Genomic DNA, 12,237 nt, shown 5'->3' with positions numbered 1-12,237 from the left:
TGAAGGGATAAGCCAGGATGCTGTGTAGTCAGAAAGCTTGGCTTTCAGAGGGAAAGAAAACCTGTCACAGCTCAGCATCAAGCACAAATGTTAGTTATTAAATGGCATTTGCAAACCACATTAGAAGTCCTGCAGGCGTCTCTTTATTAATGATTATATCTATTGTTTGAATTTTTTCTATGTGCTGGATACTCAGCTATGTGCTGTACATGCACTCTCTTTGTGAAGACTTAAAAAGGTTTTTTTTAGTTATCCAATTTTATGAACGAGGAAACAGGCCAGAGAGAGCACTTGCCTAAGCTCACCCTTTGGTCAACAGTAGGGTAGGGTTTAATCTCAGGATGGTTTTATCCTAATGCTTGCTCTCAGCTATGACTTGTAACCCTTACCCTGCTATCCCATCTAAACTGCTTGTCTTCCAAGTATAAACAATTGACCGTCCACTGCTTTCAAGAATAGCTGTTGCTGAGTCAGACCACAGGCAACTTGCTTCTCTGTCATTATCGCCTCTAATCCTAGCTCTTCGCTAGAGCACTTGCTGGGTGCACAGCCTCACTCACTGGCCCACTTTGCTTCAAGCTGGAAACCCCACATTCTTCATTTGACCTCTAAACACAACTAAACATTAGAGTGACACTTTATTGGATTTTGAAGGTTGGAAGAGAAGGTGATGAAGGTGATTTCTTTTTTTTTTTTTTAAGATTTTATTTATTTATTTGACAGAGAGAGAGACAGCCAGCAAGAGAGGGAACACAAGCAGGGGGAGTGGGAGAGGAAGAAGCAGACTCCTAGCGGAGGAGCCTGATGTGGGGCTTGATCCCAGAACGCCGGGATCGCACCCTGAGCCGAAGGCAGATGCTTAACGACTGTGCCACCCAGGCGCCCCGGTGAAGGTGATTTCTGCAAAAAGCAGGAAACAGTATTCAGTATCAGTAGATTTGGTATCAGTCACCGCTGTTCCTAAGAACTTACCCACAATTCCTCAACACAGAGGATTTCTTTCTCAGGCTCAGGCCTCTTGACACATTGCTGGAACCTTTCCTTTTCTTCTGCAGCCTCTTCTAATAACCTCCATCTGGCTTCCAACTCTCCAACATGTCCGGGAACTGGAACGTTGCACGGCTGTTGAGCTCTCCACCCCCCATTCCAGTTTAAGCCCTGGCCCTAGGCTTGTACTGAATGACTTGCCAAGACATTCTGCTTAGGATAGTGCCATCCACTCAGGAGCTCCACCTTCTCCTTTACAAAGGATTGGCTGTGGATTTGAAATCACATCTTTTTCTTTAGCTTCTCCTGAATCAAATGCTTCCACTCCAGTAACCTCAGGAAACCTTATATATTAGTCAGGGAAACAGAACCATAGGAAATGTATAATATATATATATAAAATATAAAAAATATTTAAATATATATAATAAAATATAAAAAATATTTAAAATATCTCCAAAGAAACACAACCATAGGAAAATATATAAAATATTGCATATTATTTATATATATTATTTGTTTTTATATACATGTACATATAAAATATATAATAATACATAAAAATTTATATAATCTATCCATCTCTCTACTTACAGATATTTATTTTTAAAAATTGATTCATGTAATGTGGGAGCTGGCACACTAGAAATCCACCGGGCAAGCTGGCAGGCTGGAAATTCAAGTTAGAATTGATGTTGCCATCTTAGTCTTAAATTTGCAGGGCAGACCAGGCAAGCTGGAAAGGTTTCTGTGTCCCAGTCTTGAGCCCTAATTCCTTTTTCCTCAGAAAATTTCAGTCTTGGGGTGCCTGGCTGGCTCAGTTGGTTAAGTGTCCAACTCTTGATTTCGACTGAGGTCATGATCTCAGGGTCCTGGGATCAAGTCCCACATCAAGCCCCACATCAGGCTCCCTGCTCAGCAGGGAGTCTGCTTCTCCCCCTTCCTCTGCCCCTCCCCACCATTCGTTCTCTCTCATTCAAATAAATAAATAAAATCTTTTAAAAAGAAAAAAGAAAAGAAAATCTCAGTCTTGTCTTTTAAGACCTTCAAGTGATTGGCTAAAACCTATCCACATTACTAGAGGGTAATTCAATTTACTCAACATCCAGAGATTTAAATGTTTATATCATATAAAAATTACCTTCACAGCAACATCACAATTGGTGTTTGACTAAACAACTGGGAATATCTACTAGCCAAGTTGACACATAAAATTAACCATCACATTGTAGATATTTGAATTCCTGTTATGTGCCAGGCACAGTCATGAACTTACCGTCAGTGTGCTTAAAGATTAGTTGGAAATTTTTCACCTATAGTTCTTTGAAATGGCCCATACTTTCAGAAAGATCCATTTACCCATTATGCCCTCAACCCCTGTATGCAGTACCATCAGATTTACAGAATTGGGGTGAGGGCTAAGACCTCCAATGATAGCTTTGGCTTCATTGTGTTAAGAGTAAGGAAGCACCACCACCCTAGGGGGACTCTGGACGTGGTCCCAGTTATTCCAGGCAAACAAGAAAATTTATGGTTGTGGAGGAGCTTTGTTAGCTACTGAGAAGAAACGGTCTTTGGGTGTAATGGTGATGGTTGTATGGCATGATGGAGATGGACAGTCCTAAGCTGAAAATCCTAGAGTTGAACAAAGCTCTACAATGTTGAACAAAACCTTCCTTTTTCCTTTCGTTGCCTATGAAATAGGAGTAATATTTTTTCAGAACTTTAGTAAGGTCAAATGAAAAAAATATATAAATTTTCCAGCAGCATGTTTCATACTATTTAAATGGTATTTTTCTTTTGAGTCAAGGCTGAGTCACAAGAAATTAAAACTGACCCAATCATATTTTTAAAAAGATAGAGATGATAATGATTGGGCAAGCAGCAACACCCACAATCCAAGCTTCATGGAGATAAGACTTAGTCCTAGAAAGTCAAGAGTCAAGGTTGTCTCCTTCTTCCTGCTTCCCCAAGGTTTTCCATTTTCACTCTTTTCTGTAAGTCTTTCCCATTCTCCTGTATACACTAGTTTCTTTCCTTACCCATTAGTTTCTGCATGGCTTTTGTTGTTATGACTTCAATTAGGCTCTAACTCTACACAGTCTTTGATCTTCAGAATTCATCTCGCAGTTGTGATTGCCCAGACTGTCTGCCCATGGAAGAGCAGCTCTTGAGTCAAGTGTTAGGTGAGACCTCATCCTACAGTCTGCTCAAGGAAAGGCTCATGAAGATCCCTGTGACAGCAGAGGCCCCTCTATGGGAATGGGGGATATGTAGACTTGGATGACATCCCTAGACATGCCTGCCACTTGTAGCTGCAATGAAATCATATCACCTTGAACTTACTCAGACTCAAACCCCATATAAAGTATAGAATGTGCCTCCATTACTGTTACCTAAACCTCACAATGAATAAGTCTACTAAAATTATAGAGCTTAATCTGAATAACAGAACTAAAAAGTTGAGTATACCAACAAGCAAACAGAAACACTGTATAATTCCCCATCCATATCCCATTCCCCACTAAGGTTTCATAGCTATTTTAAAGGCGATGTGGTTTGAGTGTCTAAATATCTGCATATGGACTTTCCTTCTGTTCTTCCTTAAAACACACTTTAATGTTCTTAAGCACTTCTCTATGTGTGGTGTATGCACAAAACCATGCACACCACGTGTATGGATGATTTAATGATTTTTTTTAATCATAAATTTGGCAATACATATTTCTTAGTGCTTCCTTATTGACTTAAAAATTGCCCTTATAAGGGCACCTGGGTGGCTCAGTTGGTTCAGCCCCCAACTCTTGGTTTCCGCTCAGATCCTGATCTCAGGATCATGAGGTCAAGTCCCATGTCTGGCTCCACACTCAGTGGGGGGAAGGGTCTGTTTGAAGATTCTCTCCCTCTTCCCTTCCCCCCACTCACACATCTCTCCCCCCCCCCCGAATGAATAAATGATTCTTTAAGAAAAAAAATCGCCCTTATGTAAACTGGTACTCCATGTGGTGACATTATCATTCATTGGTCATTCCAAATGGAATACAGTTATTCTGTTATAGGTGGTGCTGATTAATAAATTTATTTGATTAGTTTGGTTAATTATATTGCTAAAATAGATGGTAGATCAGGAAGCGATCTTACTAAATTTAATTTAAAAGACTTATCTAAGGTGTATTCAGCTAGTTCATTTTAGAGCCAAAATATTTGACTCCCACAAGTGTGCTTCCCTTCCTGAATTTATTGTCTTCCTGTAAGATTTGCTTACTACCCAGTTATATGAAAAACATAGGCTGTTAATAGCGAATAACTGCAAAACAGGAAAATATGGCTGTCTCAGGACAAGGCATTGCTAGTAACGGAGAGAGAGTGCCCTATGTTCATGGGAACATATGTTCATCTGTACCATCTTTTAACAGGGAACACAATCTGCATATTTACTCTGCATATTTATATGAACTTTAAAAATGCTTAGATACCAACTTTTCATTTTCTGTCATATACAGTATTGTCGATAACCACCAAATTAGATATGGTATTAGTTTTTGGTTTTCTTTGAAATTCTATGAGTATTGTTCTTAGTAAGACTTGTAGCATTAGAAATCACTGCTTTTGAATTCATCCATGTGTTTTCCTTGTACAGATGCAGAAATTTAAGCAGTAGCAAAACTCAGTTTCTTTACTAAAGTGTTGATTGCATGATTTTAAGCCAGGGACAAAGAGAAAAGAGGGAGGGTTTTATTGAATAAAACTGTCTCTTGCCTTTCCAGCACACAGCAGATTAAGAAGTGCTTGTACAGCTCTTTGGAATAACATGGAAGACATGCCTAGTATTTGATAATTGTTACGTAAGTTTTTCTTGTTTTCAGAATGGTTCTCAAAAAGTTTACGTAATATGCCTGAAGATTATACCAGGAAAGAAGCATTTCAGAAAGGATTGAAGCTGCTTTTATATGTGCACAAGCATGTGAGTGTATGTATGTGTGGCCTGTGTACACATGTATGGCCTGTGTCCCTACATCTCTTTGCACAAAGCATTTGAGGTACCACAGGATGTCATTCTGGATAAAAAGCCACATCAGATTAGAGTCAGTTAATAGGTGAAACACTACAGAATGCTCTCTTTGGCTTAGATTTCCTGGAATCTTACAAGCTGAAGAAGGTGAGATCCTGGGACTTTTAATTTGCACCAGGGTAAAATCGTTCCCTTGTGCTGAAGGGGTGTGAGGAAAAGATTTATTTGGGGAAGGCAAGCTTTTAGAAGAGTTTACTGTACAATTCATAAAGAAACAATCTGTAATATTTTGCATTTGAAAACCAAAATTTTAAAGATTATTTATCGAATTAAAACTACAGGAATTAAAACACAAGGGTAAGGTATGGCTGCCTTTCAGCATTACTGATCCGGTTTCTTGTCTGCGGTCTATTTGTACAGGTCAGATGTTCTTCCTTCTCCCACTCAGCCGAGGCTTACCTAATAGCCTGTTGTAACTGAGCCAGCCACCTTCTGCACGGGGAGGAGCCAGGACAGAAAGAGCTAGGATTTAATGCTGTGAGCAAGGGCTTGCTAAAAACCCCGTCCATATGCCCTACTTCTCATTTAGGTTGAAATGACATAAACACTGAGCTTCGAGGAATGGAGATTAGTTATTTGTGATAAGGCCCTTTTTATTTCCTGGTTGAAAGCAACCACTACAAACTAGTCATCCTAACAAGAAAAGATTCCTATTGTTTTTATTAGGTGTGATTATAATCCATTCTTGTGCCATTATACCATGACATAAGTACCTTTGAATGAGTAGAACTATACTGAGGAACTTTCTAGAAGAGAGGAAGATGATAACTTGAGGCCCCTCTCCAGATCTTTTGGAAGAATTTGGAGGGTGAGAAAATAGTGGTTAAGAGCATGGGCTTTCGTATCACATCAGAGTAGGACCTCTCTAAGCTTCTTAAGGACTTCTTTTTAATTTTCTCTAAAATGGGATTAAAAATAGGTCCTGCCTCAGAGGCTCCATGTAAAGTATTTAGCAGATGTATTGGTTTCCCGATAGCAGTTGTAACAAATTACCAAAAAGTGAGTGGCTTAAAACAACATAAATTTATTATCTTATAGTACTGGTCCAAAAGGCATCTCACAAGGCTAACGTCAGCATGTGGGTAGGGCCGCTTTTCTTTCTGGAGACTCTAGGGAAGGATCCATTTTCTTGCCTTTTCTAGCTTGGAGAGGCCCCCAGCCGTCTTCCAAGCCAGCAGCGGCCAGTCAAGTCTTTCTCATAGCCCCTCACTCAGCCACCGACTCTCCAGTCTCCCTTCTCTACTTATGAGAACCCCTGTGATCACACCGGTCCCATCAGGATAATTTCCTGTCTCAAGGCCAACTAATTGGCAACCTTAATTAATTCCTCTTTGCCATGTAAGTAAGGTCACATGTTCACAGCTTCCAGGGATTAGGACAGGGACACTTTTAGGGGTTATTTGTTCTGCCTGCCACAGCAGAGTACCTGTCACTAAGTAAACACACAGGGGGTGTGTTAGTTTTTGCTATTCTTAACCCCGCAAAAAGGAAGCAACCCTCTCTGAATGGTTTTTGTTGTTAAAGAGTATGCCAACTGACCAATGTCCCAGAAAACCAGATAAGCACAAAGCCCTCCCACGCTGCATCTCAGTACCTTTCACAAACAGTAGTTTTGGCACTCTGCCTTTAAAGCTGTAAAATAAAGAACAGGGTTGTTAGGTCTGACCTAAATACACATGGTCTACAGCTTTCCTGTTCTCTCACTACGCTTCTTTTTTTTTTTTTTTAAAGATTTTATTTATATTTATTTATTTGACAGAGATAGAGACAGCCAGCGAGAGAGGGAACACAAGCAGGGGGAGTGGGAGAGGAAGAAGCAGGCTCATAGCGGAGGAGCCTGACGTGGGGCTCGATCCCACAACGCCAGGATCACGCCCTGAGCCGAAGGCAGACGCTTAACCGCTGTACCCAGGCGCCCCTCTCACTACACTTCTTTCTTGAGGATACTTTCAAATGCGAGGGTATCAACTCACCTATACGTAGCCGACTCCCCCCAGGTAGAACTTTCTGTCAAACCTAAAGCACCGCATGTCCGGCTCAAACTGGGAAACTCCTCCTTAATCTTCTGTGTGTCCCGGAAAATATCTCCAGAATTCAAGTGACCGTTTTTGACTCAAAACATCGTTCGTCCCTGCTGGTTGCCAGGGCGGCCCTGCTCTTCCTGGCACGAGCACATGAACACGGACTCCTTCCCACCCTCACAAGTGCTCTCCAAGTTCAAGCGTCTGGTGCCCTTGTCAGGACTATAGGCAGAGCCTCCTAACTGTCAAGCGTTCCTTCCTTCGCTGATTTGTGCCTCCCGCCCCAGGAAGCCTCAGGTCCCTCCTTTCCATACCTTCGGCCTTAAAGCAATCCTGCTTTGTATTAAATCCAGCTTTGTCAGCATACCGAGAGCTCAGGGAATTCTTTTTAAGCACCTACCATTTGGCAGAATTGTCCTTAGACATTTTACGCGTATTATCTCATTTAATCCTAATGTAATACCCCGCCACGTAGGTGTTGGTGTTATTTCTCCTTTTTCACTGGTGAGGCAGTCGGAGGCTAGAGGGCTTTGTATGACTCAGCCAAAGCTATACAGTCACTGACAGAGAGACTTCAAACTCAGACATATCAGATTTCAAAGCCCCTAGTTCTACCACTACCCTGGAGCCCCGCCATTTGACTTGGTTGCTAAGGCATGTGTTTTCTGAAGGCTTGCTGCAGTTCATGTATTTTAGTGGCAAATCTTCCAGTAGCCTAATGACAAACATATCATAGTTTGGTCATCTAGGTGGTGGTTTCTGTGGACAGCTAAGGACTGCTATATGTATTATTATTACTTTTTTAATCAAAGATCTAGGACTTGTCAAACCTCTGCCTTCGACATGGCTTGCAGATTAATCCATGGTGGATTTCTTATATCTACATAAAAAGAGAGGTAGTGTGAGAAGGAGGGCATTTGTCCATGAGTGGGTGGCTTTTACCCATGTTAAATTAGGGCACTTGTGGAATTAAATAATCCTGATAAGTCTGTTCCCTTTCCATTAGAGATCAACTCTCAGTGACAAGCCAAAGCATGCTTTTCTTCTTTTACCAAAACACCCACAAAGGAAACAGAAACCAGTTTAGCAACTTTGTAAGTGGGTGCAAAGGATTCCTATAAATAAAGCCTCTCATTGTGCCACTCTGGTCATGCTAGGTTTGGAATGCTGATGGTTTGTGTTGTCCTACTCTGAACTCTTAGTGACAACCTAGTGAATTAGCTCTAGCTAATTTCGATACTTCTTAAAGGTGACCTTAATTATAAATAATACTCTATGAATAGACTTTGTACCCCATCCACCACTATGCTTCATCCTTTCCTAATTGGTTACTTTCCTGAAGAGAAAAAAAAATAATATAACTCAAGCTAGGTGATCTTAGTAATAGGAAGAATGTTGTCTGGCACATTAAGCTTTATTGTTTATTTATTAAAAGTATCAAATCAAATACTATACAGACGAGGACAATTTGGGCAACTCTTTTTTATTCATATGGTGGCCTTTTCCCTTTTCTGATGATAGAACCATAGAATAGGAAAGCTCTAAGAAATGGGGCGCCTGGGTGGCTCATTAAGTTAAGCATCTGCCTTCAGCTCAGGTCATGATCCTGGGGTCCTGGGATTGAGCCCCATGTTGGGCTTCCTTCTCAGTGGGGAGTCTGCTTCTCCCTCTCCCTCTCAATTTTCTCCCTCTCCCTCTCCCTCTCTCCCTCTCCCTCTCCCTCTCTCCCTCTCGAGTGCTTGCTGTCTGTCTCTCACGTGCACTCACGCTCTCAAATACACAAATAAAATATTTAAAAAAATAAAAAGCTGTAAGAAATGGACTTTAGTGATATAGGGAAATATCCTTTCAAACCTTATTATTTCTTTTATAGGTACGAAAATGCAAACAAAATCAACTACTTGAATGTGGTTCTTAGATTTTTGTGTAATTGTGAAAGCTAAACATAGCAGAAGAAATTGACCTTTACTTGAGAATTAATAATGCTGTGTGGAGTCATTATTGGGTCAGTAGTCAAAATTTGAATACAGACATCAGATCATATAAGAGTATTATGTCAATGTGAAATTGACAGAACAGCTCCGTGTCATGTAAAAAACATCTATATTCATGGGAAGTATACATAAGCATTTAGGGTCAAAGGGCCATGATGTATGTAACTTACCCTCAGATGGTTCAGCAAATATACACGTTGTGTGTATGTGTGTGTGTGTGTGTGTGTGTACACATGAACATCACAGAAAGAAAGAAAAATGTAAAAGAAATGGGATAAATATCATTGGTAGTTGAATATAGATAAAGAATAGTGAGAATACGTTTATCCTAAGCAATATTAATTCACATCTATGAACAAATGATGCTTGAATCTAAATTTCAAGCCAGAAAGATTATAATTAACAATAGACCTATAAATTCAACTCTTTACTAAGCATATCCATTAGGATATTCCACAGATATCTCAAAATCAACCTTTCTACAATTGGTTTTATAAGGTCCCCCTTTAACCTGAGTTGCTTCCTTGTTCTCTCTTACCAAACTAGATTCTTTCCTCTACCTCCCGTACTACATCTCCCCCACCAGCACAACACAGCTACAATCACTCAAGGAATCCTGTTCTATCCTATAATACTGAAAAGTCTCTTTAGTGGATCTACTCTTTCCGTCCTCACTGCATTCACCTTCAGTATCACAGTGGATTATAATCATCACCTCCCAGGTGGTCTTTTGCATTCATGATGTGTCCCCCTCCAATCCATCTCCTATATTGTGGATAATTTCTTAAAGTTCACATCTCTTAATGCTCTGCTTAAAAGCCTACGTGTCTCCCTGTTGCCCTCAGATTAAAATCGAGATCTCAGTATAATTGACAAGGCACATGAAGGCACTGGTTCTTGTTTATTTCTCTCATCTTACATCTCCTCTCTCTTTGCCCGAATTTACCTTGCCCTCTACCTTACCGTGCTACTTTCACACTTCACTCTCAGCTGAGGCTTTCTCTAGCTGCCAAGTCTTTGTCCATGTTAGTCTCTCTGCTCTGAGACTTAGTTTCCTTTTCCCCCACTTACAACTACTTGTTGAACACATAATCCTATTTGCCTGATTTATTCTTCCTTTAAATCTCAACTTAAATGACATTCCCCTAGAGAACATTCATGACACTCCAAGTCTGATCTGATCAAATCAAAATTAAAATCAAAATAACAAAAAAATTGGATTATTATGACTATGTTTTTGAAACTAGCATAAAGTGTTTACCTATTCATTCAGTCAAGGTTTTCCACAGATACTCATTGAACACCTGTTATATGCCTAGAAACTTCTGGTTGGGTCATTGGACAGATATTTATTGACCTCCTACAATGTTCCAGAGAGCGTTTTGGATGCGAGGACTTGAACATTCTTAGAGCTTAAATTCTAGTGGGGGTGACTATTCAGAAACATAGAAATACATGATGTCAGTTAGTGGTAAATGTCAGGAAAGGAAAGCATATATGGGGTGCTTCCTTTGGGTACTTGTGTCAGGGAAGCCCTCTCTAGTGAAGAGGTATATGAACAGAGACCTAAATATAATGACGAAGCAAAGTCAGGCCAATGTCTGGGAAGAACATTCTAAGAAAAGGAGAACCTCAAGCACAAAGGCCGTAGGCCAGGAGCATGCTTGGTGTGTTCAAGGAACAGCCAAGAGGCCTGAGTGTGTCACTCCGAGTGAGCTAGAGGATAAGGATGGAAGGGAGTTGTTAGGGCCAGATCCTGTGATGGTGAGCAGTGAATCCACTCTGTCAGGTCTAATTTAGTCTGGGTATCAATTTTAATTGTCCTCATGATTTTGTCCTTAGACTGAGAACACAAACTGGACTGCATGCATTTTGGGGGGAAAAGGGGATATTGAGGACCAAGGACAACACGAGGGAGTCTCTCAAGTGCAAAGATGTTGCCCTGAGAATTACTGGGCCAGAATTGGATAGACCCTGGAGAACTGGACGGTTGATATCAGAAAGGTGACAGCAGGAGCAAAGCCTTTGTCCGGTGTAAACTAGCATCGCTGGTCAGACAGCCTAGACACCCCAGTCTCTTCTCTTTGCCCCTTTCCACCCCTATTCTTTCCTGATTGTTCCAAAATTAACTTAGGTGAAATCTAGGGTCCTTTCTAGCCTTTAGATAGTGACGGAGAGTATTTTGCTTTTGTACTGTAGCAGTGACTTTTATCAGGAAGTGTAATACATTGTTTTAAAAAATAAAATCATGAATTCCATTTTTTACAAGAGTTTCTAGCCACATGGCCTAAATAGACCAAATACAGTATAATTTTAATTTACATACATTTGTATGGTAAAAATATATATATATATATATACAAACAAAAAAAATGTTCATTCTATTTTTTCAAGAGAACTGCTTTTTTCCAGGATTGATTTACATGACTGAAAGATCTTGAATTATTTTCTAAAATGATATGTATTCCATTTCCTTTTCTTATTAATCAGTCTCTAATCATTTCATCATTTTTCTCTTTCATTTTCTTCTACTTGATCTTTGCTGTTTCCCCTTCTTGATGTCCATAATTCTAAAGATTGTCTTCATTTGGCTGAAAAAAACTTTTTTCTGATAAGCATACTCTTTTCAAGTGAAATAAACATAAATAAGGGCAGAAGAGAACCTGGAGCAGAACATCATATGGAAATGACAGTATACTTATGGTACATTATTCATATTCAGTGAAACTTTATAATTAATAATTATAACAATTTATAAAGTAAAAAGTTAAAAATATATAGTATTAGTCTACAAAGCACCATTGATTGATGTAGATATTTAATCAGACATTAACTTTAATGTATTTCTTTTAGGGTATTATAATTTTCATGTACTGTATAGCTTGTTATGTGTATAACCGTTCATTTTCTTCGATAGACATTCTTATAGGATCTTGAAATCAAGCCTAAAACTTATTTGTCACTATGATCTGTACTTTTTCTTTTATTTCTTTTCTGCATCTCTTCTCTTGATAATTTCTAATTTTCTGAATCAGTTAAGAAAAGCTTTTTTTAGAATATGAAAACACTAATTTAAAAAGACATATGCACCCCCCATGTTTACTGCATCATTATTTATAATAGCCAAATTATGGAAGCAAACCAAGTGTCCAACGATAGATGG

General features: G+C 39.5%; 1 protein-coding gene and 1 long non-coding RNA gene across 4 annotated transcripts in view; one reads left to right on the top strand and one right to left on the bottom strand.

Annotated features, from left to right (window-relative positions):
• The window catches only part of OXR1 (oxidation resistance 1), a 433,246-nt gene that overhangs the window by 291,870 nt on the left and 129,139 nt on the right, over window positions 1-12,237 (top strand). The window lies entirely within an intron of this gene.
• LOC148109435 (uncharacterized) lies at window positions 681-1,931 on the bottom strand. The gene is made up of 2 exons (XR_015725775.1): window positions 973-1,931; window positions 681-900 (listed from the first exon to the last, which is right to left on the bottom strand). It is a non-coding gene; the product is annotated as an uncharacterized LOC148109435 (long non-coding RNA).

This window comes from Ursus americanus, chromosome 9, assembly GCF_024610735.1.
Source record: "Ursus americanus isolate L20-20 chromosome 9, mUrsAme1.1.p, whole genome shotgun sequence".
Taxonomy (NCBI): domain Eukaryota; kingdom Metazoa; phylum Chordata; class Mammalia; order Carnivora; family Ursidae; genus Ursus; species Ursus americanus.
This window is presented reverse-complemented; position numbering and strand designations above follow the sequence as displayed.